Here is a 22,816-nt window from a genome sequence, read left to right as displayed (position 1 = left end):
ACAAGGTCAGGAGATCGAGACCATCCTGGCTAACACAGTGAAATCCCGTCTCTACTAAAAATACAAAAAAAAAAAAAAAAATTAGCCAGGCATGATGGCGGGCGCCTGTAGTCCCAGCTACTCTGGAGGCTGAGGCAGGAGAATGGCGTGAACCTCGGAGGAGGTGGAGCTTGTAGTGAGGCGAGATCACACCATTGCACTCCAGCCTGGGCAACACAGCGAAACTCCATCTCAAAAAAAAAAAAAAAAAAAAAAAAAAAAAGAATAAGGATATAAAGAAAGAAAATATTTTTGTACAGGTGTAAATGTGTTTGTGTTTTAAGTTGTTATAAAAGAGTCAAATATCTAAAAAATTGAAAAGTTTGCAAAGTGAAAAGTAACATTAAGCTAAGGTTAATTTATCATTTTAAAATAAATTTAGAGTAGCCTAATGGTACAGTGTCCAGTCTATAGTAGTGGACAGTAGTGTCCTAGGCCTTCACATTCATTCATCACTCACCCATTGATTCACCCAGAGCAACTTCCAGTCCTACAAGATCCATTCATGGCAAGTGCCCTCTACAGGTGGACCATTTTTTATCTTTATACCGTATTTTTTCTCTACATTTTCTACATTTAGATAAGTTTAGAGGCAGCAATACTTACCATTGTGTTATAGTTGCTTACGGTATTGGGTATACTAACGTGCTGTACAGGTTTGTAGCCTGGGAGTAATCAGCTAGACCATCTTAGCCTAGGTGTGTAGTAAGCAATGCCATTCAGGTTAGTGTAAGCTCACCCTACGATGTTCACACAGTGACAAAATTGCCTAACGATGCATTTCTCAGAACACATCCCTGTCGTTAAGCGAAGCATGACTATATAAAAAATATTTATTTAAAATATATTTATTATGAGGAATTTGGGATTTTGGAGGCTGAGAAGTCCCATGACCTGCTGTCAGAAAAGCTAGCGGTATAATTCATTCCAAATCTAAAGGCCTGAGAACCCGGGGAACCCAGATGTAACTCCCAGTCTGAAGGTCAGAGAAGGTGAGATGAGAGACTCCAGCTCATCAGTGAGGCAGAAAAAAAGGCTCAAATTCCCAAATTCCTCCACCCTTGGTTCTATTCCAGCCCTGGAAGATGCTCATCTGCCTCAGGGAGGGCAGTCTACTTGACTGAGCCCACCGATTCAAACACTAATCTCATGGAAATATCCACACAGATACACCTGGAAATAATGTTTATTCTGGGTCCTGACCGTCAGTCAAATTGATGCATAAAATTACCCACCATGAGAATGTTCCCAGTGAACAAGGTGAAAGTCAACTAGTGTCATTTCCACTGTCCTCTCTTGGTCAATGCAGTCATACGTCTGCCCAGATTCATGGGAGGGACACAAACTCCATCTCTCAGTGGTTGAAGTGTTGAAAAATTTTTAGCCGTGTTTTAAAACTGCAGACACTCCCCACCCCAACCAAATTTTGCTTTTTCATCTCAGGCAAACTTTTTCTTATAAACCAACTTTATTGAGGTAAAATTTACATGCCATAAAATTCACTCATTCTAAGTGAATAATTCAATGAGTTCTAGTAAAGTTCCTGAGTTGTGCAACCATTACTATAATCCCGCTTTGGAACTTTTTCATTCCTCCCAGTAAGATCTCTTGTGCCTGTTTACAGTTAATCCTGTTCTCAGCCCCAGGTAACCACTAATTTACTTTCTGTTGCTCTACATTTGCTTTCTCTTTGCACACAGACCGTTTAAGTTAAAAGAGGCAGGACTTGAACCTTTTTTTTTTTTTTTTTTTTTTTTTTTTTTTTTTTTTTTTTTTTTTTTTTGAGACGGAGTCTCCCTCTGTCGCCCAGGCTGGAGTGCAGTGGCCGGATCTCAGCTCACTGCAAGCTCCGCCTCCCGGGTTCCCGCCATTCTCCTGCCTCAGCCTCCGAGTAGCTGGGACTACAGGCACCCGCCACCTCGCCCGGCTAGTTTTTTGTATTTTTTAGTAGAGACGGGGTTTCACCGTGTTAGCCAGGATGGTCTCGATCTCCTGACCTCGTGATCAGCCCGTCTCGGCCTCCCAAAGTGCTGGGATTACAGGCTTGAGCCACCGCGCCCGGCGATGGCAGGGCTTGAACTTTTAAAAGAAGTCCCTCCGCTCTCACTCTTGCCACCGCGCCTCCCTCGCCACCACCATCTGATTCCTTCCCTCTCCTTGGGGCTCAGTAATCCGGACTCTGGTGACCCATCTGGAAGGGAGTCCTGGGGTTCTCCATTTGTATAATAAGATGAGGCTGTCAATAGCACCTACATGTCGGATGGCGAGGAGGACTCTGCGCATGAATGAAGGTAAAGTGCTTTGAGCAGGGCTTTGCACACAGTAGACCTTTCAAAACAGGGAGCCCTCTACAGTATTAGCTATTTAGGTCCATCAGCATGAGAATGCTGGGGAGTGGGTATGAGAGTCGGCATTCTACAGAGAAGGAAACCGGAGCCCAGAAGTCTCGGGGCTCAGAAATGTTGGAGCAGGTTGGGCATGCAGCTCCTGACTTGAGAACATCTCAGGATGTTTCCTATGGAAACATAGGGCTTGGAAAAAGTTCCCACTGCCTGGGACACTCAGGTTCTTTATATGCTTTAAGATATGTTTCTGAAGAAGTTTCATATCTATATTAATTTATTTCAGACCCCTCAATATAAGGGCAGGAGCAAACTAAAGTTTTCACTGCCCTCCACAAACAGATACCAGGGGAAGCTGCTTCCTTTCCAATCGGAGTTAATGAACAAACACTCCTTAGAGGAATGGAAGCAGACTGCGGAGGGAGGGAGGGAGGGAGAGAGAGAGAGAGAGAATGGGGAGAAACAAAGGATATTGAGTTTGGTCTGGGAAACTGAATTTACCCCACCCCCTCTTAGCTGGCAACTGAGTTCCTGTACCAGACTTGCCAGTGATTAATATTACTTAACCTCACGTAGCTTCAGCTATCCTCTTTCCAGAGTGGGGATTATGAGGATTAGAGGTAAAGCATAAAAGCGCTTAATATTTGGTAAATGCAAGATACATTGTAGCTAGCATGGTAGTCACCATTACCGTTGTCACCGTCACCACCACACCACCTCATCCATCACCACCACCATCAACATTGTCATCACCATTAGTATTTTCACCATTCAAGTTTTTATAAAACATGCTCTTCCTCGGCCAGTGGGAGGGGTGATTGCTCTTTGTGTCACCCTTACCTGCACCTGCATCATTTCTTCTCCTTTTACTGTGGTTATTAAAGATGAACTAACTGTGCTTTGAGTGAGGACCATACCTACATGCACTGTAGACCACATCCCCTGCTTCCTACCAACGTGGTACGCAGAATAAATGGCCCCCAGAGATGTCCACATCCCAGTCCCCAGAACCTGTGAATATATTACTTTACGTGGAAAAGGGGACTTTGCAAATGTGATTGAAAACTTTCAGATGGGGAGTTATTCTGGATAATCACAAGGGTCCTTAAAAGATGGAAAAGGGAAGCAGAAGTTCAGAGTCAGAGAAAGATTTGAAGATGCTGTGCTCCTGGACTTGAAGATGGAAGAAGAAATGCGTTGGCCTTCAGAAGCTGGAAAAGGTGAGAAACACATTCTCCCCTAGAGCCTCTAGAAGGAACACAGCCTGGTCAGTATCTTGGTTTCAGCCTCGGAAGACCCATTTTGGACTTTTGACTTCTGGAAATGTAAGGGTATAAATTTATGTTGTTTTAAGGTACAATTTGTGGTGACTCATTCCAGCAGCAATAGGAAACTCATGCCCCAACAACTTTGCTCCAACAATTCCCCTTCTGTCCTGGACCACGTCTGTCTGGACACCCTCATTGTGCAAAATCGCCTAGTAGAGAGAACGTCCTGTGAGCCCACGTCCCTCTTTGGATTCCCACCGCCTCCACTCCTCTCTTGAATGCACCTGCGTCATGAGCTTGTCCTTACACTCCGCTGGGACTGTTCTTGTTGGGTGGCCTTTATGGGTCAGTTCTGAGTCTTCACCTTACCTGGCCTATCAACTTTGCACAGTGCCTCACTCCTCAGATTCTTTCCTCACTTGGTTTCCGGGGGTTTCTCTCTCGGCTGTCTCCTACACTCCTGCCAGCTCCTTCTCAGTTGCCATTGCTGATTCTTGTCCATCTTTCTAACTTCTAAATGCTGAAGGTCCCCAGATCCATCTTCCGATCACTTCTTTTCTGTATTTGCATTTATTCCCTAGGTGGTCTTATTGGGTCTCATGGTTTCAAAGACCATTCAAAGGCTGGCGACTGCCCAATCTGGACCTGCAACCAGTGATCTGTTTTGAATGCATATTCTCACAGCAGCTACCTGCTCCATGACTCTACCTTGACCCCTAACAGGCTTCCCAGAGATGAAAGGTCCTAAATCCAACTCCCGATTTCTAACACTCAGTCCCAGTCCTGCCCCTCCTTCCAGAAAATAGCTTCTCTATGTTTCTAATTGGTGAGGCCCCACGTTTTAGAGTCATCCTTAATATTTTCTTTCTGCTCACCATCCCTCATGATCCATCAGCAAATAGTATCAGATCTACCTCTCAGCATATACCCAGAATTTGACCATTTTTAACCATGGACACTACTCCTGAAGGTATGATGGTCTGAACTCCCTTCTGCTCTCCCTAGTTCTTCCTAACTGGTGTTGTGGCCTCTATTCTTGCCCTCTGACAGTCTAATTCTGAATCTAGCAGCGGATGGACTCTTTTATGATGCAAGTCATAGCATGTCACTCTTCCACTTAAAACCTCCCGATGGTCCTACTTTTACCTTAATCCCACTTAAGGTAAAAGTCAAAGTCCTTGGGACAGTGTGGTTGTCCCAGAGCTGTGCATCAGGTCTCCCTTCAACAGCACCTGCTGTGACGAGGGTGGTTGGTGGACAGCCCCAGCACTGCACCTTCATTTGCCGGGGTGTTCCTGCTGGGTCCACTCTGTGGGCTGCTCCTGCCAATCACTCGGCACGGCGAGGGTACTGAGCCAGCCAGGCCGTTTCTGTTTGGAATGGGACTTGTCCACGGGGAGATCTCTGCATGAGGGTCCCCATCACTCTGCTTGAGAAGTTCTCTGGCCTGCACAGCTGCCGTGCCTCTTCCTCCACAGCCCTCCTTCCTTCCCCTTTTCCTTCCAGAGGTGTCAGACTGGCAGCATTGTGGTCTGAAAGCACTCCCTTCACATCTCTGCTCACATGCCTCCTTGTCTGAGAAATTCCCTGACTACTCTGGGAACTAGCAGTGCTGCCCCTCTTTTTCCTCTCCCCTGGGCCTGGTTTATGTTTTCTCATGTTGCTTATCACCAGCTGACGTAGTCCTATCTGCTTGATTATAATTGCATGTCTCTCTCAGGAGGGCACATGCCCCATGGGACGGTCTGTCTGTCTGTTTTGTTCATTGCAGCATTCTCAGCACCAAAACAGTGCCAGGCACTCAGGTGACAGCCTAACATATACTTGTCCAATAAATGGACAAATTGAATGACAGACTCTTGAGTTTTATTCTAGCTGATATCTAGGGAAAATTATCTTGAGACCAGAGTGCAGGTCAGTTGGACCTTACCTAAAGATCTCTCTCTCTCTTTTTCAATAGCAACTTTATTGAGATATAATTCTCATGCCATACCAATTCATACATTTAAATCACTCAGTTCAATGGTTTTTAGTAGATTCTCGGAGTGTGCAACTATCACCATAGTCCATTTTTGAATATCATCTCCTAGCCCTTCGCTCACTACCTAGTCCAAGGCAATCCTAAATCAATGTAATCCCTGTGTCTATGATTCGCCTGTTCTGGATATTTTATATAAGTGGAATCATATAATATATGGCCTTTTCTGACTGGTTTCTTTCACTTAGAATGGTGTTTTCAAGCTTCATCCATGTTGTAGCATGTGTCAGAACTTCATTCATTTTTATGGTTAAATACTGTTCCACTCTGTGGTTAAGCCATATTTTTCCTTGGCCATTCATCAGACGATGGACATTTGGGTGGTTTCCACTTTTTGGCTAATATGGATAATGCTGCTATGAACATTCAGTTACAGGTTTTTGTGTGAACACTTCTTTTCATTTCCTTTGGTGATATACCTACGAGTGGAACTGCCGGGTCATAAGGTAATCATATATTTAACTTTCAGGGGAACTGTCAGACTGTTTTTCACAGTGGCTGCACCATTCTAATAATCCCTTATGACTTGAATGATCCTTAAATTCTACCCTTGACTACCTATATGATTTTAAAAATTAATATAATTTAGAGCAGTCCCCAGTGTTCCTCTTAGATATGGGACTTTAAAAATGGAATTTAATCAAAGAAATTGAATGGCTTGCCACTCAGTGCTGGCACTCAGTGCTCTGGAATTCATTCGGCAGCCAGATGTATGGAATCTATAATATGTTAATTGGGAAGGCAGAGTGGTGCCCTCACCAGGGAAGGCCTTTCAATTCCAGCAGCATTTACTTATTGGTTGTGAAAACTCCAGGGCAAGAGGGGGTGACTTTCCCAGAGGCTTTCCTGTGGTCTTTAACGCTGTCTAGTTTTGAAAATGGGCCCAGGATGTTCTGAGAGGGCCAAATTCAACGTGGGGATGGTGGTCGCACCTTGGCTTTGTGCAGTGATCTCCAGTGCGAATGCTCTTTGCTATGAAGACACTGCACAGCAATGTCCAAGTGACTGTAAAGTTAGGCTTCCCCCAGTGCAGACACAGTCTGCTGGAAGGAGTGCAGCTGGGAACTCAGAGACACGTGCAAATGTTAGTCTGACTCTGCTAGAAGAGCCCCAGTAGCTCAGTCTCCAAAGGCCATAACAGGGCCAGCGAAGGACCCTGTGTGGTCCAATTTATTGATTCAAATGTACTATGCAATAAAATGACACAACCAACAGATGGTCACATTTGCTATAAACATGGGAACACCTCAAAACGAGAGTGAAAGGTGAAAATGCCCCTTTGTATTCCTCCTACAGCCTCTCTGCCCTCACCAGCCCCCGACCGCCTGCCCTGCTGCCATCACCCTTAGCAGAGGAGTGGGCATCCTGCCACCTTTTCTGAAACATCCTCATCTGAAGGCTATTTTTTGTCCCCAGTGTCTGAAGGGGTGTGCCTGTCATCTCTTACTTGAAGGACCCCTTATTGCTACTAACTAAAGTATTCCAAGTTCAGAGAATGATACAAAAAACTTCCTAACGTTCCCTATGGGGTGTCTTTTAGCCCAGCCAAATGGGAGGAGTGCTCTTAAGTCTCACTGTGCTTTTTCCTTCCTTGTCTACTCTTCAGTCAGGCTCCTGTCCATCTGCCACAGACTCTAGGGGCAAGGCTGGAAGACACGTTCCCGGTCCCATCCTTGGATGGTCATCACAGGTCACGTCCTGTACATCCTTTGGGGAAAAGCACCTACATGCTAGGCAATGTCTCCTGCTCTACTGATTGCCTTTGGTGTGCTACTGAACTAAAAGCCCCTTTCCCATTAGGGGTGAGGATTGGACTGAGCAAAGGGGATGGAAGGGAGTGAATTCTGTTCTATCTCACACACATGTATATGCACAGACACGCACACAGATGTTTGTATAGTTTTTTTTTTTAACATAAATGCGATTATGCTTTGAGAATTGTTTTGCAAGTAGCTTCCCCCCACCCCCCCACGATATTATGTCTTGGAGACTGTATATTAGTACTCATTCTTTTTAAGCATTGCCTGGTTGTCCGTAGTGTGGGTGTCCATATTTTATGTAACCAGTGTGTTGAGTAAGCATGACTAGAGGGCTATAATCAGAATACAACTTCATTTTGCTTCCCACCGTCTCTTCCAATGTTGCCAGGGAAGAGTATCTCTCCATGTCTTAGATAAAAACTCAGGTGGTCCCATGACTAGGCTATGTATTCGTAGGTCTCTTTAAACAGCAGAACAATATTTCTCCCCACCCCCCAAGTTTATTGCAGTGTAACTGACAAATAAAAATCATATATATTTAGGGTGTACAATGTGATGTTTTCACATATGTATACATTGTGAAATGATTAAATCAAGCTAAGTAACATATCTATCACCTCATATGCTTATCATTTTTTTGGGTGAGAATGCTTACAGTCTACTCTTAGCAATTTTGAAGTGTACAATACAGTATTGTCAGCTATAATCCCCATTCTGTATATTAGATCTCTAGAGCTTCACTTATAGCTAAAAGCTTGTACCTCTGACTGATGTCACCCCATCGGTGACCCCTAAGCCCTAAGCAACCAGCATTCTACTCTCTGCTTCAACAAGTTCAATTTTTTTTAGGCTCCACATGTAAGTGAGATCACGCAGTATTGGTCTTTCTGGGTCTGGCTTATTTCACTTAGCATAATGTCCTCCAGGTTCATCCATATATGTTTTTTTTGTTTCTAAGATGGAGTCTTTCTCTGTCACCAAGGCTGGAGTACAGTGACGCAATCTCGGCTCACTGCAACCTCCACCTCCCAGGTTCAAGTGATTCTCCTACCTCAGCCTCCTGAGTAGCTGGGATTACAGACACCTGCCACCACACCCAGGTAATTTTTGTAGTTTTAGTAGAGATGGGGTTTTGCCATGTTGGCCAGGCTGGTCTCGAACTTCTGACCTCAGGTGATCCATTCACCTCAGCCTCCCAAAGTGCTGGGATTACGGGCGTGAGCCACTGTGCCCGGCTGGTTCATCCATATTATTGTAAATGATAGGATTTTCTACTTGTTTAGGTGGAGAAATATTCTATTGTGTGAATTACCATTTTCTTTATCCATTCATCCATTTCTGCACACTTATGTTGCTTCTTTTGCTGTTGTGACTGATGCTGAAATAAACATGGGAGTGCAGATATCTCTCCAAAATATTGATTTTGTTTCTTTGTATATATACGCAGAAGTAGGATTGACAGATCTTACAGTGGTTGTATTTTTAACTTTTTGGGGAACCTCCATACTGTTTTTCATAATGGCTGCGCCAATTTACATTCCCATCAACAGTGTTCCAGGGTTCCCTTTTCTTAACACCCTTTCCAACACTTGTTATAGCAAAACAGTCTTGATTCAGAAATTAGAATGCGTCATCCAACATATTAACTTTTTCATCCTGTCTCCTGCACCTGCCAGGCTGTGGCATGGGTGTGGTTGGGCCACCAGCCTTTGGAAAGGAAGCGTTGGCGGAGTGGTCACTTTCTTCTTTCTTTCTTGTTACCTCATCCAGGGTTAAACATGGGAAGGGTGGAGGAGAAAGGGAGCATAAAGTTCCACGTCAACTGATCCCGTCTCAAGATGACTCTGAGTCCACTTGAAGGGGCTCCTCCAACTTCAGCTCCTCTGATGCGGCAGGGCGTTGGGTATCTCTGACTGCCGCTCTCCCTGGGGCCCTTGTGTCCCGCAGTCCTCTCCACAGCCCTGGCTTGTTAGAGACCCTCCACCCTTTCAGGTGACCCTTCAGGCTGGCTCTCTCTTGAATGGCCCACCTCTGCGCCACACGAAACCCTTGCATATCCTTACCTGACACATTCTGGGAGCACCAGCCATCCCAGCACAGCCACCTTCCCCAGGCCCCATCACTGAAGCTGCTCCCTTTCACTCGCCTGTGGACTTCCTGGGCAGGATTCAGATTGTGTTTGAACCCTAGGGATACACAGCAGGCTCTCCGAGTGTTGACTGGGAAGTATGTCTCTCTGGATGCCTGGTGAAGAGGAGGTGCCACTTCCCTCTGCATGAGGTCTGTCTCATAGACTTCAACGGGGCTCTCTGAACATCCTTCTCACTAAATCTCTCTTCAGCTCTTTTATCGCCCTCTATGTTTGAGAAGGGGTCTCAGGATCCTGCAATTGCTGTGCAGACTCCACTTGGGAAGTTCTCACAGCTGATCTTTCACACGGTCTCCTGCTTGTGTGCTCTCAGTTGTCTCTTGGCACCTCAGTCAAAACTCCTGATTTAGTACTGATCACGTGATGTGTCCATTTCCCTACTAATGAACAGTGTGGTTGTTCTTTTACATTTTTTTCCTTTGTGATATAAATACCACTGCTGTGAATGTCGTTTTAGAAAAATCTTGGTGCATAAGTGCAGCTCTCTTTTTTTGACTGGATTCCACAAAATTCTGATACCCTTGGTCATTTGCTTTCTTATCTCACCCAAAGATTTAGGAAGTGCTTGGAGAAATGCCTCTGTGTGGACGTGTTTGTGTATGTGTGTGCCTGTGGGAGCACATGTGTGCCTGTGTCTGTAGACTGGATTAGTGATGGACAATTAAGAAAAATAAAGGTGTGGAGTAGGACAGAATATAGGACATATCTGAGCTGCAGACAAATCTACACAGCCACCTGAGCCACCATGGTGTTGGGGCAAAACTCCCCTGCCTGGGCAGCTCACGGGGACAGCACTGGGCAGCCAGCATGACACTTCCGGGGTGTCAGTAGCAGCATGGCCAGGACACATTTTAATAAGGCACGCAGCAAATGCTGTAAACCTGTCACAAGGATTTCTAGAGGAATAGGAATGCTAATAAATTGCTGATAGTATCAGGAATAGATAATACTTAAAAGAATTTAAAAGGAGAAGATTGAAAGGGTAAGTTTCAGTTTTTACAAAATTTGCTTATAGGGATTCACTTATTCCTTGATGGTGTAAATAAGCACTATTATTATTATTATTTTTGAGACGAAGTCTCGTTCTGTTGCCCAGGCTGGAGTGCAGTGGCGCAATCTCAGCTCACTGCAACCTCTGCCTCCCAGGTTCAAGTGATTCTCCTGCCTCAGCCTCCTGAGTAGCTGCGATGACAGGCACTTGCCACCAGACCCGGCTAATTTTTGTATTTTTAGTAGAGATGGGGTTTCGCCATGTCGGCCAAGCTGGTCTCGAACTCCTGACCTCAGATAATCCACCCACCTCAGCCTCTCAAAGTACTAGGATTACAGGCAGGAGCCACTGCACCCAGCCCAAATAAAAACTATGATAATAACGAATGATACTGAGAGTTGCATAGGGTTATTTATTTGTTTATTTTTGGTATCCAATTGATTTTTGTTGATCTTATAATCCTTGACAGATAAACTTGAGGCCTGTGAATTCTCACTGTGTCATTCAAAAGCATCATGTCTGACCGTAAAAATATGCTAAAAAGGGAAGACTTTATGAATCTACAGTATGACCCTGCTGTTCTACTTCTAGGCATTTACCGAAGAGAAATGAAAACATATGTTCCCACAAAGACTTTGACATGAATGTTCTCCGCGGCTGTATTCATAATAGCTAAAAACTGGAAACAGTCCAAATGTCCATCAACAGGTGAATGGGTATAAAAATGCAGTATTTCCATACAATAGAAAACCACTCAGCAGCAAATAAGAACGAACTACTCATACATGCAAGGATGTGGATGAATCTCAAAATCATTATGCTGAGTGAAAGAAGCCAGGCACAGAGATCACTCTGTAGGCTTCCATTTCTAGAAAATGCAACCTAATTTACAGTGACAAAAAGTAGAAGAGTGGTTGCCTGCAGATGGAGGGAGACGGAAGTGTGGACTGCAACAGGGCACAAGGAATCAAGGGCACAAGGAATCTTTTGGAGGTGACAGAAATGTCGGGCGTTTCGATGGTGGTGGTGGTTTCTGGGGCGTATACAACTATCAAAACTTCTGGAATTGTACCCTTTAAATGTATGCAGTTTATTGTATGTAAATTATTTCTCAATAAACTCGAGAAGGAAAAAAAATACAGTCTTTCTTGAAATCGAGTTTGATTACCTTTTGATTTGATGTAAGAATTAAGGGCAATAGATGTCAAATGCCCGGGACAGTGCCTGGTACACAGTGCTAGGAAAATGACAGATGTTACTGTATCACCATGGAAATAGACATGTCCACAAATGTGTCTTACGTGTACTTGTGTTCCCAGGATCTCTCTGGATGCCCAACACATTGTTGGTGTTCTATAAATGATTTTTGGTGAATTAAAGAGATTTTAGGTCATATCAACCCCCTTTTTTTTTAAGGCGGACTCTCGCTCTATCGCCCAGGCTGGAGTGCAGTGGCATGATCTTGACTCACTGCAACTTCTGCCTCCCGGGTTCAAGCAATTCTCCTGTCTCAGCCCCTCAAGTAGCTGGAACTACAGGTGCATGCCACCACGCCCGGCTAATTTTTGTATTTTTAGTAGACACAGGGTTTCGCCATGTTGGCCAGGCTGTTCTTGAACTCCTGACCTCAGGTGATGCACCTGCCTCAGCCTCCCAATGTACTGGGATTACAGGCATGAACCGCTGTGCCCAGCCATATGAGTCAGTCTTAATTTACATCACAATTGGGGCCCGAGGGCAGGGAGGGAATGATATTCTGGTTGAAGAATTCTATGGGCAGTAGAGACAAAGTGCTAGGGACACTGGAAAGGCTGCCTCAGTTTTCCTCTTCAGAAGTCCATCTCTGCAAGTGCATTACTGTGCCTGCTGCATCATGTGTAGAACTGGGAGCCCACAGAGGGAGCCGGAGCAGTGTGACAGATACTGCCTGCTGTGTTCTCCCAGAGCTGCCTACAGGAAAGAAGAACTTTTTCTGTACACTGCTTGGGCAGGGGATAATGCGCCTGTGTAGCAACTTCATCTCCCAAGCATAAAATATTGATAGTCTTGGCGCTGGATGGAGACCTGGAGACACCGGCTGGAAGGTGCTGTTTGCCAGCAGGTGGTGAATGATTGATGAGTGGGAAATAAAATATTGATGTTCTGAGTCGCACATCAGTCCTGTTTCCACCCAATGGGGCTTGCATCATGTGTTATTAAAGGCAAAAATTCAGAGAATGGGTTACTTTTCCTCTGCTTGGGACATGACAGCTTTTGGCCTGCTGTGACTTGGACATACCCCCGAATATTAAGACTGAGGACCTCTGGAAACTTGGTAGATGGATGTTGGAATCAACAACAGGAAATTCTACTTTCCCTGGGTCTGTAAAAGTTACAGTAACAGCTTTTTCAACGCATTCTTCTTCTTACAGAAATTATGTTGATCAAAGTTGTGCATGCACATAATTTGTTTTTATTTTATTTTATTTTGGAGACAGAGTTTCGCTCTTGTTGCCCAGGCTGGAGTGCAATGGTGCAATCTCGGCTCACTGCAACCTCTGCCTCCCTGGTTCAAGCAATTCTCCTGTCTCAGCCTCCCAAGTAGCTGGGATTACAGGCACATGCCACCATGCCCAGTTAGTTTTTGTATTTTTAGTAGAGGTGTAGTTTCATCAAGTTGGTCAGGCTGGTCTCGAACTCCTGACCTCAGGTGATCCGCCTGCCTTGGCCTCCCAAAGTGCTGGGATGACAGGTGTGAGCCACCATGCCAGGCCACAACAAAGACTCAAAATTAGTCAGTGTTAGTGTTTGGACTTTATTTCTTTGCATCTAGATGTTAACTCTCAAATCTCCAAGGCAAAGAACAAAGGATCAGCAGGGATGGACCCAGGTTCTCTTTCTTCAGCTGTTCCCAGGAGAGTTTGGCCATCAGTCTTCCTGGAATTGGTCCCAGAGGTGGGCTTTGCATGCACATAGTTTAAAGAGACAAATAGATCTACAGGAAACACCACGCCCTCTCTTATGCACCCTGGGTCCCCTCCATTTGATCCTCTCCACAGATAAGCACTTTCAAAACATCCTTAAGCTGATTATTTTTACAAAAAACAAATAACATGTTTCTATTGCTACTTCTCTCTCTCTCTCTTTTTTTTTTTTTTTGAGACAGAGTCTCACTCTGTTAGCCAGGCTGGAGTGCAGTGGTGTGATTGTAACTCACTGTAACCTTGAAATCTTGAGCTCAAGTGATCCCCCCACCTCAACGTCCCAAGTAGCTGGGACTACAGATGCGCACTACCATGCCCGGATAATTTTAAAAAATTATTTCTAGTAGAGATGGTGTCTCAGTATGTTGCCCAGGCTGGTCTTGAACCCCTGGGCTCAAGAGGTCCTCTCGCTTTGGCTTCCCAAAGTGCTGGAATTACAGGCGCGAGCCACTGTGCCCAGCCACTACTTGTTGACTTCAACAATTTCCTTCCTTCCTTCCTTCCTTCCTTCCTTCCTTCCTTCCTTCCTTCCTTCCTCCCTCCCTCCCTCCCTCCCTCCCTCTCTCCTTCCCCCCTCCCCCCTTCTCTCTCTCTCTCTCTCTCTCTCTTTCTTTCTTTCTTTGATGGAGTCTCACTCTGTTGCTCAGGCTGGAATGCAATGGCACAATCTTGGCTCACTGCAACCTCTGCCTCCTGGGTTCAAGCAATTCTCCTGCCTCAGCCTCCTTAGTAGCTGGAGTTACAGAAACATGCCACCACGCCAGGCTAATTTTTGTACTTTAGTAGAGACGGGGCTTCACCATGTTGGCCAATCTGGTTTCGAACTCCTGACCTCAAGTGATCCGCCCACCTCAGCCTCCCAAAGTGCTGGGATTACAGGCATGAGCCATCGTGCACGGCCAACTTTAGCAATTTTCGAATGATATATGGACAGTGAAGATGAGGTAAGGATTTGACTCCTTTATCCTACAACATGAACACAAGCACCCATCTGTGCTCTCCATTTCCCCAGTATAATTATACTAGAATTTTGGTTACATTATTATTTGGTATTTACATTATTATGAAAATGTGAAGACATCGATAGGTGAGTAAGTAGTACACTAAGATTACACTTGCTTTCTTAGCTTGCTTTTTGTTTTTCCTTGGAGTTAGGAAACGTCTTATTTTAGGTTTGTTTGCTGAATGTTCCATCTGCTTATCATTCGTTCAACCCCTAAACTCCTTGCCAGTTATCTAAATTTCTCAGGATGTTCAGATTCATCGGCTGTCCTATCAGCTTCATCTCCTGAGGTCTGCTGATTTTGCACTTTGGTCTTGGTTGCCCTTTGGTCTTGGTGCACGGTGTCATCATGGAGTTTCTACGCATCATCCAGAGGATTCCCTCAACCCTTTCCTGTGCTGTGTCCCAAGGCTTTTATCTATTTATTTATTTTTTGGTGATTACTTGCTTATTTTGGTGGAACACAGGCTCCATCATTTTCCTGAGAAATAGTGCCAGGCAGTCACAGTATTTTTTTTAGATTTTATATATGCTTATGATAGTTTAGCTGAGTATAGAATTTTAAATAGGAAATTGTTTTCTTTCATAATTTTGAAGGCTTTGCTTTATTATCTTCTACCTTTTGAAAAGTTTGAAACCATCTGATTTTTTAAAATTCTTTGTTTTTGGTGACTTTTTTTTTTTTTTTTTTTGAGATGGAGTCCTGCTCTGTTGCCCAGGCTGGAGTGCAGTGGTACCATCTCGGCTCACTGCAAGCTCCGCCTCCCAGGTTCACGCCATTCTCCTGCCTCAGCCTCCCGAGTAGCTGGGACTACAGGCGCCCGCCACCACGCCCGGCTAATTTTTTGTATTTTTAGTAGAGATGGGGTTTCACCATGTTAGCCAGGATGGTCTCCATCTCCTGACCTCGTGATCCACCAGCCTCGGCCTCCCAAAGTACTGGGATTACAGGCATGAGCCACCACGCCTGGCCTTTGGTGACATTTTTATCCTATGAAAGCTTGTAGACTCTTGTCTTTGTACCCAGAGATTTAAAATTTGTGATGAAGTGTCTTTGTTTGGGTCTTAGCTCATCACTTTAGAGGTATTAGTTGAGCCAGCTCTTTTTAAAAAATTAACTTTATTGAGGTTTAATTTGCATACAACAAATGCAAACATTTGTGAAAAAATTTCATGAGTTTTGATAATTGTATAAAAGACTCACTCTTCTAATTTATTAGTTCTGAAACATTTTCTAGAATTATTTCTTTGATAATCTTTTCCCTGACTGTTTTCTTTGTTCTTTCTTTTTTGGAAATTCTATTATTTGGGTATTAGACATCCTGGAACAATCTTCTAATTTTCTTGTCTTTTCTCTCTGTCAGGGAAAAGAGTTTTGGGTTCCTATTTAGTGTACTCTTCTGGGTTATCTGATTCTATAAAGGCTTCCACCTCCATTGTCTTTGAGCTAGAGTTGTGGAAAACTGCGAGTAATGTAAATGCCTCCTTTTCATAGAGATGCAAATATACTTTGTCTGGTGCAGCGGCATATTGATATCCCTCTTTCCCCAAAAAGCCAGTTTTGCATCGATTAACATATTCACTTCAGCATTCTCTATTGTCTACGTGTCTGCTCTTTGATTTCTCCACTGAACCATTTGTAACATCTTACTGGTTCTCTTACTAATTATGAATCTTTGACATGTGGTAATTTTAACGTCTCAACTTTTTACATTTTTCAGTCTACTGTGACTCTTTTCACTCTACTCTGGGATTTTTTTTTAACTTTATATTCCAAACTTTCTTAACTTTACATTCCAAACTTTCTACTATATAAGATATATTTCTTATATCTGCTTTCATATTTTTAATTTCCAAGAGCTCTTTTTGTTTCCTGAATGAGAACTTAGAAAACGAAAACTCTGTTTTTATTTCCTGGGTAGAACACTTGATCTTATTTAGCTGAGGATCTTAAGGACCGTTGATTTTGATGTTATCTTCTCGTGCATAGTTCTGTTTCTTCCAATTTGCTTTACTCTGTTTTGGCATCTGGTGTTCTCGTTGGATGTTTCACTCAGATGTTTGGCAACTTTCCCTGTTTACTCCTGATCAGTAGTTGGGGCTTGGAGGCTGACCGGCAGTTTGGACACTGTGAATGGTCATCCACACAGGCTCATCTGGCTGGGCTGTTCCACTGGGGAGCCTCTGACATCAGCATCTTTGGGTCTTTTGCTCAGAGAAGACCTTCCCCATCTCTGGTTGAGCATATTTGCACCTAGCTGACAGCGCCCTGTGAGCCTCTGAATTCTATTAGTAAATGCCCACTTCACTATTTTTAAGAAAATAGTTTCTCCACCCTGGCCTATGCCTGGTGCCTTTGGTCTAAAGCCCCTTTGCTTTATCCTCTCCAGAGAATAAGCCTCCAGCTTTCTGCTTGGTGATGAGGGGGCAGTCCCAGGCTGTGTGGAAGTGGGGAGGTTACTAGCTTTTATATAGACATTTTATTCATCCTTCTGTCTTCAGTCCTATTTTTCTGCCACTTCCAGAAGTATTAGGTACCTCTACTTCTTGAATCTTTTAGGGGCAGTGCAGGGTAATTTGGGTGCTTCCTGGCTCTCCCTATACAACCAGCTAAGGATTCTGTGCTCTCGAACTTTCTAAGTCCATTCTCACTCATTCATCTTGCCTTCCGGTTTCCAAAATTTGGAAGCAGTGATTTCATCTTCTGTTTGCTCTGTCTTCATGACTTTACATTTTTAAAAATTCATTTCTAATTGGGTTTTGGAGGGAACAAAAGTAAAAGTGTCACCGAATGAACCCAGCCTCATCTAAGCAATAGGAATTTTACTTTTCCAGTTTTTTTTTTTTTTTCTTTCGTCTCTTTATCTATAGGCACAGCTGCTTGAAGAAACCAGGCACTGCAAGAGCTTTGTGACCCCTTGCCAAATACCAGAAGAAGATAAGACCTGCATGGAACTGGTGCAAACCGGAACAAGTGACCCCTAGTTACCTTTAGATCATGAACATACCATTATAATGCTGAAATCTCCTCCTGTAAAAGAAAATCTCTACCATTTTGTAAACATGCGGTGTATGGAGAATTATGTTTGGGACTGCACCTGCGTGTCTGGAACTCCAGCCTGCACGCCTACATCTCTCCTGGCCCGCATTTAACTCTAAGATTCCCCCGCCTCCCAACACTCCAGGGCAGAGAAGATGCCTTTGGAGCAAGAGCTACCCCTTCTCCATTCTCTGGCCATTGAATAAAACCCGGTTGCTTTTTCTTTATCTTTTTTTTTCCAATTGGATGTTCTTTCTTTGCAACCTATACAAAGCAGGGGAAAAAAAACTCAGTTTACCAGTGACAAAAGCAAGTGTTTATTTTTTAATCTTTTCTTGGGATTTTAATGCCTCTTTTACTTCAGTTTTCATTTCTTCAATTTACCTGGTATCTAAAGGCAGTATTTTGTTATTAAAAGGCACAGGAAATGGCACTAGGCAGAGATAAGTCAGAATTCTGTGTTCCCTACTTACGAGTTGTGTAATATTGCTCAGGCTATTCCATGTTTCTCAGCCTGAGTACAGTCATTTGTAAAGTAGTCATTGTAGTCAAAGTTATTGGAAAGTAATAATACTTACTATTTGGGTTGTGATGCGGATTAAAGATAATGTATATAACTTGCCTGACTCTCCAATTCTGTTGGCTTTGACATATTCTTTCCCACTACTCCTAAGAATGTCAAATTTAGGACCAGCACTTCCTGCAGAGTTTTACTAATATGCCTTCAACAAGAGAAGGCAACATGTATTTGGTGGCCGGTACATGAAACGTGAAAAAGTCTTTCCTAAAGCAGACATGTTCATAATCTAGTGGACATCTGTCAGCCAGCTACAATGTTTGAAAGGAGTTTGGACTTTGGCTCCGAACTTTCTTGGTGCTTCTGCTCAGCCTCCCATGGGACAATTTTAGTTCCACCATTTTGGACTCTGAAGCCTGCAAAGAAGCTTCCGGCTGCCATATTGTTTTGCCTCTCATTTCCAAATTGAGTCTCTCATGCAACTAAACTCAATCGTATTCCATCAGAGGCAGCAGAGATTATTTGAATCTGCTTGAAGTTTCCATTGTCTTCTTTCTTACACTCTGGTATCATTCCGCCTCCCTCTTCTGTGGAAGTGATTTTTTCCCCCGCCCTCTGAGAAGGCTTTCTAGCCCCAATCAACTTGTGTTCTGTGTTCTCCAGGATGCTTCAGAGTTTTACCCAGAGTTCCCAATATGCCACTGGTTTTCTGAAATTCCCTTTTCTGGTTTTCTTTTTCCCTTCACTCTCTCATAATATATTCCCTTTGGGTGGTCCCATGAGGAAGAGTTCTGTCAGGTATAAGTACCAGAACTAGCTGAGCATCCCCTGAATATCTGGCTGAAGTTTTATCTTATGAGTATTTCTGGATTATATAGCACTCTTTCATTGGCTGCCTGGAAGCTCAGAAAGCATATTGGACTTTCCCCAAGCAAGTGCACAGAACCCCACAGTATGCACTATGTATAATGTTATCCTTGACTTTGTCTTATTTTTCCCATATCTATTTTCTCACATTTATTTTTTAAACTTACTTTCTATGCATTTTTTGTTACACTGCAGCAAGTCTTTGTTAGAATGTGGTGATACATATAAGCATCCAAACTAAGAGACTAGCAACTAGCAGCATAAAATCATTTGCCTGCAGAGGCAAGACAGGCCAGAAATAAAAGCAGTTCCACAGAGGCCAAGGTAACCTGCAAAGGAGAGAGCATCATGCTGGAGATTTGAGATGAATCAGGTCATCTCTGGGATGTCGCGAAAGTCCACGATTGAAGTCAGTAAGACATTTGTAGTTTCCTGCAACGCTGTGTGTTCCTTCTGGACCCTGAATTCTAAATTGGATGAATTCAGGACTGACTTCACGTGGCAACAGCTCTGATGGATTTGAGCAGTTGCTTTTCTGGATCCCACAATGATTTGTGAACCTTGGAGAGAGACATGTAGACCAGTTTCAAGTCTCAGCTCTGTGGTTTAGCACAATATTCTGAAGCTAATGGAGAATTGTGGCCGTGACATTTGTTGCTCATCAAATATCCATGTGCTCATGTACGTGTCACAGTGTACTTCCTTGCATTGAGGTAAGGATTAGTTCTTTTGTGCTGAAGAATAGAACAGGTGTGAGGAAACTGTACTTGACTTTTGCTGCCTGGGTGATAAGGAAGCCAGGGTCCCAGACCGTGAATCTGCAAGAGGGTGTAAGCCTCCATCTATCTGGGTCCTTGAGTGAGTGATAGGGCAAAGCCCCATCAACCCATGTTAGACACTACATGAACAAAGACTAAACATCAATTTCGTGAAAACAGTGAGATTTTGGGGTTACATGTTACTGCAACAGAGCCTAGCCCAACCTCACTAAAATAACCCTCAGTATCCATGGTAGTAAAATGAGAATCATTATCACTCCCTGACATATTTCTTTTTTGAAGTTTAACAGTAATACAAATGGAGTCCCTGGCACCAGCATCCAAGCTGGAACAATATTACAGATGTTATAATAATGAACGTTTTAAATTAATTTCTTCAGCAGAGTCTGGAGATGAGGTTTGATAGGACGTGGACTCAGGGCAGTACAATAAGATGGAAAGAAGATGGTTTTGGGGATCAGGCAGACCTAGGGTTATAACCCAACCCAACACTTACTAGCTGTGCGATTTTGTGCAAACCATGTAATCACTCTAAGTCTATTTCTACAACTGTAAAATGTGAATAATTGTATTTAGCTTGCAGGCTTATTGCAAAGATTAAAAGAGCCTGTAAAGGGTGTAGCAAGTACCTTGGCACACAGATGATTCCTTTCTTTTTGCTTCCCTGCATGTTTCCAATATATATTTGGTCTTTGTCTGTTTCCTGGTTTCTTGGCATACAACTCCTAAAATCACTGGACTCTTCAATGTGCTGAGCGTCTTTTTGAATGCTAATGAGTTGACTAATGACTGAAGTCCCTAGGTAGCTTCAGGATGGGAGCTGGTCACCAGGAAAGACCATGGCAGGATTAGAGTGATGGGATTTCTAGTCCACCCTTGAACCTACAGGGAGGAGAGAGGGGCTGAAGGTCAAGTTGATCGCCAATGACTAATGATTTTGTCAATCATGCCTATGTAATGAAGCCTCCAAAAAATCCAGAAGGATAGAGTTAGGAGAGCTTCTAGGTAGTTGAATGCCTGGAGGCTCCTGGAGGGATGTGTGCCCAGGAGGGCATGAAAGCTCCACGCCCCTTCCCACATACCTTGCCCTGTGCATCTCTTTATCTGTGTCCTTTGTAATATCCTTTATAATAAACCAGTAAATACAAATAAGTGTTTTCCTAAATTCTGTAAGCAGCTCTAGTAAATAAATTGAAGCTGAGGAGGGGATTGTGGGAATTTTGATTTAGACCAGTTGGTCAGAAGCACAGGTGAGGCAACCTGTGCCTCGTGACTGGTGTCTGAAGAAGGGCCAGTCTTGTAAGACTGAGCTCTCCGCTTATGGGATCTGAGGCAATCTCCAGACAGACGGTGTCAGAATGGAATTGAATTGGAGGATGCCCAGCTTGTGTCCGCTGTAGAACTGCTTGCTTACTTGGTGGGGAGGAACCTCAACACATTTGCTCACAGAAGTCTGCTTTGATTGTTGTGGTGTGAAAGCAGAGGAAAAACTGTTTTTTTTTTTTTTCACAGTTTGTGTTTTCCCACTCATTTCCACAATAGGCTGCCTCAAGGAAACGCACAGGCTCCTTCTCATGGAAGTGGCTTCCTTTAGGAACATTGGCTCTGGCCATTCAGCGAAGGACTAAGACAACCACACTGCTTTCCTTAAGGCCTTCTTGACATTCTTGCTGCATTTGTCAGTAGGAATCATGCAACAAGGCTAGGCTTTGCTGATCTCATAAAGACTGACAGTGTCATGAGTCATGCTGACTCAAGGTTATAGGATTTTTGGGGCATGCAGCAGGAAGTCAAAGAGATGTTAGCCAGGCGATCTTAGCAGGAAGGTGGTGAAAGAGGATGGGAGGCAGCAGCAAGCTTTGATGGAGATAGATAATGGAACCAACACAAGCCTCTCTCTTCCCCTCCTGTTCTCCTCCCTGTCAAGAGGTGAACAGCTCATAGAGGACGAGAGTCCAGGCTACAGCATAGACCCCAGGGTCCATGAAAAGGATCTGAATCTGTGATGGAAGGAGAAGTTCAATCAAAAGATATCAAAGGGCAAAGTGTTTCCAGGCTACCATTCTTAGAGTCCCTTGCATTTGTCTTGCTCAAATTGCCTCCTCTCTGCGCAGGTTTCAGCCCGCCCGGAAATGACCTCTCCTGCCTCTGAGCGACTCCAGGGCTGGCCAACCACTCAATTCATTCAATGATTAATCATGCCCTGTGCTGTGGCATCTCTTCTACTGCTCTCCCAAAGTCCTATTTCTCTCTTGAATTCCCGTTTGAATTTTCAAGTGTTTGGGTCTTAAGTTACACTTATGTTGCAAGTGCCTGGATTTCCATGCATTCCACCATGCCTGGAGCGGGGCAAGGAACAGGCTTTGGGGAAGGCCAGGGAACGTGATTTTCTTACTGGTTATTTTATTATGCCTTTGTGTACTTCATCTCTGTTTCTGCTTTTCTCAATTTATCTATTTCCCTCAAAGCGGATCCTTGTCATGCTGGAAGTTTATGTCTTGAGATGTTTACCATTTCTTGTGAAGACTATATGTGTGTATACATATGTGTGAGTATATGTGTGTATACATATGTATTAGTCTGTTTTCATGCTGCTGATAAAGACATACCCGAGACTGGGCAATTTGTAAAGAAAAAGAGGGCCGGGTGCAGTAGCTCACGCCTGTAATCACAGCGCTTTGGGAGGCAGAGGCGGGAAGATCACGAGGTCAGGAGATCAAGACCTTCCTGGCCAACATGGTGAAACCCTGTCTCTACTAAAATACAAAAACAAAAAGAGGTTTATGGACGTGCAGTTCCACATGACTGGGGAGACCTCACAATAATAGCTGAAGGCAAAAGGAGAGGAAAGGGGCGTCTTACATGGTGGCAGGCAAGACAGAACTTGTGCAGGGAAACTCTCCCTTATAAAAACAGCAAATCTCACGAGACTTATTCACTATCGCAAGAACAGCATGGGAAAGATCTACCTCCATGATTCAATTACCTCCCACTTGGTCCCTCCCACGACATGTGGGAATTATGGGAGCTACAATTCAAGTTGAGATTTGGGTGGAGACA

General features: G+C 43.9%; 1 pseudogene; it reads left to right on the top strand.

Annotated features, from left to right (window-relative positions):
- LOC114671278 (store-operated calcium entry-associated regulatory factor-like) overlaps positions 1–21,762 on the top strand; it is a 32,609-nt pseudogene extending 10,847 nt beyond the window's left edge.
- The last annotated feature ends 1,054 nt before the right edge of the window (positions 21,763–22,816 follow it).

Source organism: Macaca mulatta, chromosome 12 (genome assembly GCF_049350105.2).
Source record: "Macaca mulatta isolate MMU2019108-1 chromosome 12, T2T-MMU8v2.0, whole genome shotgun sequence".
NCBI lineage: Eukaryota > Metazoa > Chordata > Mammalia > Primates > Cercopithecidae > Macaca > Macaca mulatta.
Note: the sequence above shows the minus strand (reverse complement) of the source record. Positions and strands in the feature narration are given on the sequence as shown.